The sequence below is a fragment of the Oncorhynchus kisutch genome, unplaced genomic scaffold, assembly GCF_002021735.2.
Source record: "Oncorhynchus kisutch isolate 150728-3 unplaced genomic scaffold, Okis_V2 scaffold639, whole genome shotgun sequence".
Taxonomy (NCBI): Eukaryota; Metazoa; Chordata; class Actinopteri; order Salmoniformes; family Salmonidae; genus Oncorhynchus; species Oncorhynchus kisutch.
In genome coordinates, this window is record NW_022262584.1 from 126831 (window position 1) to 137550 (window position 10720).

The 10720-nt window shown below is 44.1% G+C and overlaps 1 long non-coding RNA gene across 1 annotated transcript in view; it reads right to left on the reverse strand.

Moving 5' to 3' along the window:
* The window catches only part of LOC116360856 (uncharacterized), a 43365-nt gene extending 32951 nt beyond the window's left edge, over positions 1–10414 (reverse strand). The window contains exon 1 of the long non-coding RNA XR_004207184.1: positions 10383–10414. This is a non-coding gene — a long non-coding RNA (uncharacterized LOC116360856). The remainder of the gene's footprint in view (positions 1–10382) is intronic.
* Between the last annotated feature and the right edge of the window lie 306 nt (positions 10415–10720).

The following is a 10720-nucleotide window of genomic DNA, read 5'->3' on the forward strand; positions in this document are numbered from 1 at the left end:
ATAGCCCTGAGTCTCTACTTTAATCCCATTTTATAGCTCTGAGTCTCTACTTTAATCCCATTTTATAGCTCTGAGTCTCTACTTTAATCCCATTTTATAGCTGAGTCTCTACTTTAATCCCATTTTATAGCCCTGAGTCTCTACTTTAATCCCATTTTATAGCTCTGAGTCTCTAATTTAATCCCATTTTATAGCTCTGAGTCTCTCCTTTAATCCCATTTTATAGCTCTGAGTCTCTCCTTTAATCCCATTTTATAGCTCTGAGTCTCTACTTTAATCCCATTTTATAGCTCTGAGTCTCTACTTTAATCCCATTTTATAGCTCTGAGTCTCTACTTTAATCCCATTTTATAGCTCTGAGTCTCTAACTTAATCCCATTTTATAGCTCTGAGTCTCTACTTTAATCCCATTTATAGCTCTGAGTCTCTACTCTTAATCCCATTTTATAGCTGAGTCTCTACTTTTTAATCCCATTTTATAGCTCTGAGTCTCTACTTTAATCCCATTTTATAGCTGAGTCTCTACTTTAATCCCATTTTATAGCTCTGAGTCTCTACTTTAATCCCATTTTATAGCTCTGAGTCTCTACTTTAATCCCATTTTATAGCTCTGAGTCTCTACTTTAATCCCATTTTATAGCCCTGAGTCTCTACTTAATCCCATTTTATAGCTCTGAGTCTCTACTTTAATCCCATTTTATAGCTCTGAGTCTCTACTTTAATCCCATTTTATAGCTCTGAGTCCTCTCCTTAATCCCATTTATAGCTCTGAGTCTCTACTTTAATCCCATTTTATAGCTGAGTCTCTACTTTAATCCCATTTTATAGCTCTGAGTCTCTACTTTAATCCCATTTATAGCTTCTGAGTCTCTACTTTAATCCCATTTTATAGCTGAGTCTCTACTTTAATCCCATTTTATAGCTCTGAGTCTCTACTTTAATCCCATTTTATAGCTCTGAGTCTCTACTTTAATCCCATTTTATAGCCCTGAGTCTCTACTTTAATCCCATTTTATAGCTCTGAGTCTCTACTTTAATCCCATTTCATAGCCCTGAGTCTCTACTTTAATCCCATTTTATAGCTGAGTCTCTACTTTAATCCCATTTTATAGCCCTGAGTCTCTACTTTAATCCCATTTTATAGCTCTGAGTCTCTACTTTAATCCCATTTTATAGCCCTGAATCTCTACTTTAATCCCATTTTATAGCTGAGTCTCTACTTTAATCCCATTTTATAGCTCTGAGTCTCTACTTTAATCCCATTTATAGCTCTGAGTCTCTCCTTTAATCCCATTTTATAGCTCTGAGTCTCTACTTTAATCCCATTTTATAGCTCTGAGTCTCTCCTTTAATCCCATTTTATAGCTCTGAGTCTCTACTTTAAATCCCATTTTATAGCTCTGAGTCTCTCCTTTAATCCCATTTTATAGCTCTGAGTCTCTACTTTAATCCCATTTTATAGCTCTGAGTCTCTACTTTTAATCCCATTTTATAGCTCTGAGTCTCTACTTTAATCCCATTTTATAGCTCTGAGTCTCTACTTTTAATCCCATTTTATAGCTTCTGAGTCTCTACTTTAATCCCATTTTATAGCTTGAGTCTCTACTTTAATCCCATTTTATAGCTGAGTCTCTACTTTAATCCCATTTTATAGCTCTGAGTCTCTACTTTAATCCCATTTTATAGCTCTGAGTCTCTACTTTAAATCCCATTTTATAGCTGAGTCTCTACTTTAATCCCATTTTATAGCTCTGAGTCTCTACTTAATCCCATTTTATAGCTCTGAGTCTCTACTTTAATCCCATTTTATAGCTCTGAGTCTCTACTTTAATCCCATTTTATAGCCCCGAGTCTCTACTTTAATCCCATTTTATAGCTCTGAGTCTCTACTTTAATCCCATTTTATTAGCTCTGAGTCTCTACTTTAATCCCATTTATAGCTCTGAGTCTTCTCCTTTAATCCCATTTTATAGCTCTGAGTCTCTACTTTAATCCCATTTTATAGCTGAGTCTCTACTTTAATCCCATTTTATAGCTCTGAGTCTCTACTTTAATCCCATTTTATAGCTCTGAGTCTCTACTTTAATCCCATTTTATAGCTGAGTCCTCTACTTTAATCCCATTTTATAGCCTGCTGGAGTCTCGTACTTTAATCCCATTTATAGCTCGGAGTCTCTACTTTAAATCCCGATTTTATAGCCCTGAGTCTCTACTTAATCCACATTTTATAGCTCTGAGTCCTCTACTTTAATCCCATTTGCATAGCCCTGAGTCTCTACTTAAATCCCATTTTATAGCTGAGTCCTCTACTTTAATCCCATTTTTATAGCCTGAGTCTCTACCTTTGAATCCCATTTTATAGCTCCTGAGTCTCTACTTTAATCCCCATTTATGGCCCTGAATCTCTACTTTTAATCCCATTTATAGATAGCTGAGTCTCTACTTTATATCCCATTTTATATATCTCTGAGTCTCTACTTATCCCATTTATAGCTCTGAGTCTCTCCTTTAGATCCCATTTTATAGCTCTGAGTCTCTACTTTAATCCCCATTTTATAGCTCTGAGTCTCTACTTTTACTGTTTACTTTCTACTGTCGGTCACATACTGGTGAGTTAAGTCGCTACTATCACATACTGGGTGAGTTAAGTCACTACTATCACATACTGGTGGAGTTAAGTCACTACTATCACATACTGGTGAGGGGTTAAGTCACTACTATCACATACTGGTGGAGTTAAGTCACTACTATCACAATGACTGGTGAGTTAAGTCACTACTATCACCTATACGGGGTGCGTTAAGTCATCTACTAGTCGACATAGCTGGTGAAGGTTAAGTCACTACTATCACAATAACTTGGTGGACAGTTAGAGTCACTATCTTATCACAGTACGGGTGATTTAAGTCACTACTAATCACAATAATGGTGAGTTAAGTCACTACTATAACATACTGGTGAGTTAAGTCACTACTATCACATACTGGTGAGTTAAGTCACTACTATCACATACTGGTGAGTTAAGTCACTACTATCACATACTGGTGAGTTAAGTCACTACTATCACATACTGGTGAGTTAAGTCACTACTATCACACACTGGTGAGTTAAGTCACTACTATCACATACTGGTGAGTTAAGTCACTACTATCACATACTGGTGAGTTAAGTCACTACTATCACATACTGGTGAGTTAAGTCACTACTATCACATACTGGTGAGTTAAGTCACTACTATCACATACTGGTGAGTTAAGTCACTACTATCACATACTGGTGAGTTAAGTCACTACTATCACATACTGGTGAGTTAAGTCACTACTATCACATACTGGTGAGTTAAGTCACTACTATCACATCTGGTGAGTTAAATCACTATATCACATACGGTGAGTTAATGTCACTACTATCACATACTGGTGAGTAAGTCACTACTATCACATACTGGTGAGTTAAGTCACTACTATCACATACTGGTGAGTTAAGTCACTACTATCACATACTGGTGAGTTAAGTCACTACTATCACATACTGGTGAGTTAAGTCACTACTATCACATACTGGTGAGTTAAGTCACTAACTATCACATACTGGTGAGTTAAGTCACTACTATCCACACACTGGTGAGTTAAGTCACTACTATCACATACTGGTGAGTTAAGTCACTACTATCACATACTGGTGAGTTAAGTCACTACTATCACATACTGGTGAGTTAAGTCACTACTATCACATACTGGTGAGTTAAGTCACTACTAGTCACACACTGTGAGTTAAGTCACTACTACCACATACTGGTGAGTTAAGTCACTACTATCACACACTGGTGAGTTAAGTCACTACTATCACATACTGGTGAGTTAAGTCACTACTATCACACACTGGTGAGTTAAGTCACTACTATCACATACTGGTGAGTTAAGTCAAAAGTATTAGTAGGTTTTACCACACTACTCAACCTACATATCTCCCTCCCTCCTCCCTCCCTCCCTACTACATATCTCCCTTCCTCCTTCATCTCTCCCTCCCTACATCTCTGCCTCCCTCCATCTCTGCCCTCCCTCCCTCCCTCCCTCCCTCCCTCCCTCCCTACATCTCTTCCTCCATCCCTCCATCTCTGCCTCCCTCCCTCCCTCCATCTCTCTCCTTCCTCCCTACATCTCTCCCTCCCTCCCTCCATCCCTCCCTCCCTACATCTCTTCCTCCCTCCATCTCTGCTCCCTCCATCTCTCCCTTCCTCCTTACATCTCTCCCTCCCTACATCTCTCCCTCCCTACATCTCTCCCTCCCTCCATCTCTGCCTCCCTCCCTCCATCTCTGCCTCCCTCCCTCCATCTCTGCCTCCCTCCCTCCATCTCTGCCTCCCTCCCTCCATCTCTCCCTCCCTCCATCTCTCCCTCCCTCCATCTCTCCCTCCCTCCATCTCTGCCTCCCTCCCTCCATCTCTCTGCCTCCCTCCCTCCATCTCTCCTCCCTCCCTCCATCTCTCCCTCCCTCCCTCCATCTCTCCCTCCCTCCCTTCCTCCCTACATCTCTCCCTCCCTACTCTCTGCCTCCCTCCCTCCCTCCATCTCTGCCGTCCCTCCTCCCTCCCTTCCCCTACATCTCTCCCCTCCTCCATCTCTGCCTCGCTCCATCCCTCCCTCCCTCCCTCCCTCCCTACATCTCTGCCTCTCTCCCTCCATCTCTGCCCTCCCTCCCTCCATCTCTGCCTCCCTCCCTCCATCTCTGCCTCCCTCCCTCCCTCCCTCCCCCTACATCTCTCCCCCTCCTCCTCCATCTCTGCCTCCCTCCTCCCTCCCTCCCTACATCTCTCCCCTTCCTCCCTACATCTCTCCCTCCCTCTCTACCATCTCTCCCTCCCTCCCTCCCTCCCTACCTACATCTCTCCCTCCCTCCCTCCTCTCCCTCTCTCCCTCCCTCCCTCCCCTCTCCCTCCCTCCCTCTCTCCCTCTCTCCTCTCTCCCTCTCTCCCTCTCTCCTCCCTCCCTCCCTCTCCTCCCTCCCTCCCTCCCTCCTCCATCCATCTCTCCCTCTACCTTTTCTATTCTGTGTTTTTCTAACCTACCAGCATCCGGACCAGATGTGCAAATGTTTCTCTACGTTGTGTTCCAGCCCGTTGCTATTCCAAGAGGAGAGAGACAGACAGGCAGAGCCAGAGGAGAGAGACAGGTAGAGAGACAGACAGGCAGAGCCAGAGGAGAGAGACAGGTAGAGAGACAGACAGACAGAGCTAGAGGAGAGAGACAGGTAGAGAGACAGACAGGCAGAGCCAGAGGAGAGAGACAGACAGGCAGAGCTAGAGGAGAGAGACAGGTAGAGAGAGACAGACAGGTAGAGGAGAGAGACAGGTAGAGAGAGACAGACAGGTAGAGGAGAGAGACAGGTAGAGAGAGAGAGACAGGTAGAGAGAGAAAGACAGGTAGAGAGAGAGAGACAGGTAGAGGAGAGAGACAGGTAGAGAGAGACAGACAGGGTAGAGGAGAGAGACAGGTAGAGAGAGAGAGAGGAATATTTGACTTCACTCCACAGGAGAGCAGTTTAATAGTTTGGCGGGCGGTCCGCTGCTCTGCGCTGGTCTGAGGGCGAAGGTAGCTTGGCGGAGGCCATGTTGACGGCATACTCAACAACATGATCCTAATGGCCTGGAAATCCCTGGGCCTCCAGAGAACAGGCCAGACGCTACCGGCTGCAGGAGAAAAGCTACTGTTTTATGAAATGCTGCCCCTTTCTACAGCCTCCCATGTATACGAGACCATTAAGGCCTGCTGGAGGACGTGGAGCGGAGAGTTGGAGAGTTATTTACCCACGGCCGCAGGTCCTCTACCTCACACTGGGCAAGGCGGGACAGCCGGGGGTGTGTGTGTATTGTGTGTGTGTGTGTGTCACGATACTCAATTTTGACTTAGATACCATCACGATACCAAACGTTACCATCACGATACCATCACGTTACCATCACGATACCATCACGTTACCATCACGATACCATCACGTTACCATCACGTTACCATCACGATACCATCACGATACCATCACGAACCATCACGTTACCATCACGATACCATCACGATACCATCACGTTACCATCACGTTACCATCACGATACCATCACGATACCATCACGTTACCATCACGATACCAAAATGATACCATCAGTTACCATCACGATACCATCACGTTACCATCACGATACCATCACGTTACCATCACGATACCATCACGATACCATCACGTTTACCATCACGATACCATCACGATACCATCACGTTACCATCACGATACCATCACGATACCATCACGATACCATCACGTTACCATCACGATACCATCACGATACCATCACGTTACATCACGTTACCAAAATGATACCATCACGTTACCATCACGATACCATCACGATACCAAAATGATACCATCACGATACCATCACGATACCAAAATGATACCATCACGATACCATCACGATACCATCACGATACCATCACGATACCAAAATGATACCATCACGATTGCATCATGATACCAAAAGTATACCATCACGATGCCATCACGATACCAAAATGATACTATCACAATACCATCACGATATCAAAATGATACCATCACGATACCAAAATGATACCATCACGATACCAACATTATACCATCACGATGCCATCATGATACCAAAATGATACCATCACGATACCATCCCGATACCAAAACGATATCAAAACGATGCCATCACGATACCAAAATGATACCATCACGATACCAAAATGATACCATCACGATACCAAAACGATACTGTTATTCAATAGGACTGTGTGAAGGCATGTTATTCAATAGGACTGTGTGAAGGCCTGTTATCCAATAGGACTGTGTGAAGGCCTGGACTGTGTGAAGGCCTGTTATCCAATAGGACTGTGTGAAGGCCTGTTATTCAATAGGACTGTGTGAGGCCTGGACTGTGTGAAGGCCTGTTATTCAATAGGACTGTGTGAAGGCCTGTTATTCAACAGGACTGTGTGAAGGCCTGGACTGTGTGAAGGCCTGTTATTCAATAGGACTGTGTGAAGGCCTGGACTGTGTGAAGGCATGTTATTCAATAGGACTGTGTGAAGGCCTGTTATCCAATAGGACTGTGTGAAGGCCTGTTATTCAATAGGACTGTGTGTGAAGGCCTGTTATTCAATAGGACTGTGTGAAGGCCTGGACTGTGTGAAGGCCTGTTATTCAATAGGACTGTGTGAAGGCCTGGACTGTGTGAAGGCCTGTTATCCAATAGGACTGTGTGAAGGCCTGTTATTCAATAGGACTGTGTGTGAAGGCCTGTTATTCAATAGGACTGTGTGAAGGCCTGGACTGTGTGAAGGCCTGTTATTCAATAGGACTGTGTGAAGGCCTGGACTGTGGTGAAGGCCTGTTATCCAATAGGACTGTGTGAAGGCATAGAGTCACTCAGCTGATTTAGTCTGATTTCATGAGGCTACAGACGGTCCTGTTTTCCTTCCCATGTGGGACTCCTGGTGCTGATCAACAACAGAAGTAGCAACGTCTCCGTTAATACAAATGTGCTCTGTCTCTTTAAAACGCAGTAATGAGGTCATTCACAAAAGGCTCATGAATAAATTGGTGGGGTGGGTGGGGGGGGCGGGGGGGGGGGGGGAATCAGTCGATGTGCCCTTGAGCAAAGACACGTCAAAACCTCGCTGCTTCTGTGTCTCTGGATAAGAGCATCTGCTAAACCCCACGTCAGATTATATTCAGCATAACGTCCTGCAGCAAGCAGGTCGACTGGCTTTAATGGACAACGAGACACACAGAGAGATGCTGATCTAGATGGTCCATATCTGGATGGTGGGTTATACCAGAACCAGCTGATCTAGATGGTCCATATCTGGATGGTGTGTTACTGTTACAACAGAACCTGCTGATCTAGATGGTCCATATCTGGATGGTGTGTTACTGTTACAACAGAACCTGCTGATCTAGATGGTCCATATCTGGATGGTGTGTAACTGTTACAAAGAACCTGCTGATCTAGATGGTCCATATCTGGATGGTGTGTTACTGTTACAACAGAACCTGCTGATCTAGATGGTCCATATCTGGATGGTGTGTAACTGTTACAACAGAACCTGCTGATCTAGATGGTCCATATCTGGATGGTGTGTTACTGTTACAACAGAACCTGCTGATCTAGATGGTCCATATCTGGATGGTGTGTAACTGTTACAAACAGAACCTGCTGATCTAGATGGTCCATATCTGGAATTGTGTGTAACTGTTACAACAGAACCTGCTGATTCTAGATGGTCCATATCTGGATGGGTGTGTAACGTTACAACAGAACCTGCTGATCTAGATGGTCCATATCTGGATGGTGTGGTTACTGTTATAACCAGAAACCAGCTTGAACTAGATGTCCATATCTAGTTGGTGGATTATACCAGAACCAGCTGAACTAGATGGTCCATATCTAGTTGGTGGATTATACCAGAACCAGCTGAACTAGATGGTCCATATCTAGTTGGTGGATTATACCAGAACCAGCTGAACTAGATGGTCCATATCTAGTTGGTGGGTTATACCAGAACCAGCTGAACTAGATGGTCCATATCTAGTTGGTGGGTTATACCAGAACCAGCTGGTCCATATCTAGTTGGTGGGTTATACCAGAACCAGCTGAACTAGATGGTCCATATCTAGTTGGTGGGTTATACCAGAACCAGCTGAACTAGATGGTCCATATCTAGTTGGTGGTTATACCAGAACCAGCTGAACTAGATGGTCCATATCTAGTTGGTGGGTTATACCAGAACCAGCTGAACTAGATGGTCCATTATCTAGTTGGTGGGTTATACCAGAACCAGCTGAATTCTTTCTTTGGCCGCCTCTCCTTCCAGTTCTCTGCTGCCAATGAACTGGAACGAACTACAAAAATCTCTGAAACTGGAAACACTTATCTCCCTCACTAGCTTTAAGCACCAACTGTCAGAGCAGCTCACAGATTACTGCACCTGTACATAGCCCACCTATAATTTAGCCCAAACAACTACCTCTTTCCCAACTGTATTTAATTTTAATTAATTTATTTATTTTGCTCCTTTGCACCCCATTATTTTTATTTCTACTTTGCACATTCTTCCATTGCAAAACTACCATTCCAGTATTTTACTTGCTATATTGTACTTACTTTGCCATCATGGCCTTTTTTTGCCTTTACCTCCCTTCTCACCCTCATTTGCTCACATTGTATATAGACTTGTTTATACTGCATTATTGACTGTATGTTTGTTTTACTCCATGTGTAACTCTGTGTCATTTTATCTGTCGAACTGCTTTGCTTTATCTTGGCCAGGTCGCAATTGTAAATGAGAACTTGTTCTCAACTTGCCTACCTGGTTAAATAAAGGTGTTCTCAACTAGCCTACCTGGTTAAATAAAGGTGTTCTCAACTAGCCTACCTGGTTAAATAAAGGTGTTCTCAACTAGCCCACCTGGTTAAATAAAGGTGTTCTCAACTAGCCTACCTGGTTAAATAAAGGTGTTCTCAACTAGGCCTACCTGGTTAAATAAAGGTGTTCTCAACTAGCCTACCTGGTTAAATAAAGGTGTTCTCAACTAGCCTACCTGGTTAAATAAAGGTGTTCTCAACTAGACCTACCTGGTTAATAAAGGTGTTCTCAACTAGCCTACCTGGTTAAATAAAGGTAATAAATAAATAAATAAAAAGATGGTCCATATCTAGTTGGTGGGTTATACCAGAACCAGCTGAACCAGGAACAACAGTATTTATAAGTGTCAGGTTTTATGTGATACTGTTTGATGAATAACACTGTATGTGGGTTTTACAGGTGATGAGTAATGATCTGTTGACTCCTACTAGACATGAGCACTAATGAGCACTAAATCACTCTCACTGCCTAGGAGTAGTCTCCAACATGATCCCCCCTTCCTCTGTGTGTATGTGTATGTCTGTGTGTGTGTGTGTGTGTGTGTGTGTGTGTGTGTGTGTGTGTGTGTGTGTGTGTGTGTGTGTGTGGTGTGTGTGTGTGTGTGTGTGTCTGTGTGTGTGAGTGTGTGTGTGTGTGTGTGTGTGTGTATGTGTGTGTGTGTGTGTGTGTGTGTGTATGTGTGTGTGTGTGTGTGTGTGTGTGTGTGTGGTGTGTGTGTGTATGTGTGTGTGTGTGTCTGTGTGTGTGTGTGTGTGTGTGTGTGTGTGTGTGGTGTGTGTGTGTCTGTGTGTGTGTGTGTGTGTGTGTGTTAGTGTGTGTGTGTGTGTGTGTGTGTGTGTGTGTGTGTGTGTGGAGCAGGTGTACCAGTAGGAGGAAGGAGAAGGGAGCAGCCCTCGGAGGAGGACATGAAACACAGTGGTAATAACAGTGTGCAGTTACCTGGTGCTGTGTAGACATGGCTGAGCAGGGCCCTCGTTGACCCCAGGGGAGGAACCGTCTCCCAGGCTGTGGGTCCAGCTCTGCAGCATGGCCTGAGGAGCAGGGTCTGGGGACGCGTGGCCTGCACCGTGAATTGGGCAGCTGCAAAAATGGCACTCTGTTCATCACAGGAACTGACGAGAGCTTTGTCCTGGGGAGAGGGAGAAAAGTACGAGAGAGGAGAAGAGAGAGTGAGTGGGTTACGAAGAGTGGCTTGGGACTGGGAAGGGGAGAGGATGAGGAGAGAGAGGCTAAAGGAGAGGAGAGGATGATGGATAGAGGAGAGGAGAGGAGAGGAG